General features: G+C 42.3%; 1 protein-coding gene across 1 annotated transcript in view; it reads right to left on the bottom strand.

Annotated features, from left to right (window-relative positions):
• The window catches only part of PTDSS1 (phosphatidylserine synthase 1), an 89,496-nt gene that overhangs the window by 52,112 nt on the left and 36,930 nt on the right, over positions 1–454 (bottom strand). The window lies entirely within an intron of this gene.

Below are 454 nucleotides of genomic sequence, written 5' to 3'. Positions count from 1 at the left end.
AATCATATTGATTCAAATCATGGTTTGAATCACGATTTAAAACCCTGGTCAGGAAACTTCAATTTAATTACAGTTTTCTACAAAAAGTGAATTCCTGTTGTTGGATATCTTTAATTTGTTTAACTTCTTCAAACTTTGCACTTTTAGAGAAAGGTAAGGGCTTGACTGTCTGTACACAAACTTGTAGAGACACAATAGGGCTGATGGGTGGGTGATCAGCAGGGATCCAGGTTTTCTGTTTCCCAGAGAAAAATGAAGAAAACCACAGATTTCCCAGCCTTATCAGAGAAAACAAGGATTTTCCTTTTTAGTAGAGAAATCCGCAGATTTCCTGCTTTTGCAAAGAGCTCTGCAGGCTCGCTGAGTTCCAGCCTGCAGGAGCCAATTGCAAAAGCGTCAGGAAAGTCCCAGCCCTGCCTGGAGTGGGGGGAGGGCAGGGCCTGAGGCTTTAAAT

Source organism: Gavialis gangeticus, unplaced genomic scaffold (genome assembly GCF_001723915.1).
Source record: "Gavialis gangeticus isolate Ggan-Ray unplaced genomic scaffold, GavGan_comp1, whole genome shotgun sequence".
In the NCBI taxonomy this organism is placed as follows: Eukaryota; Metazoa; Chordata; order Crocodylia; family Gavialidae; genus Gavialis; species Gavialis gangeticus.
Note: the sequence above shows the minus strand (reverse complement) of the source record. Positions and strands in the feature narration are given on the sequence as shown.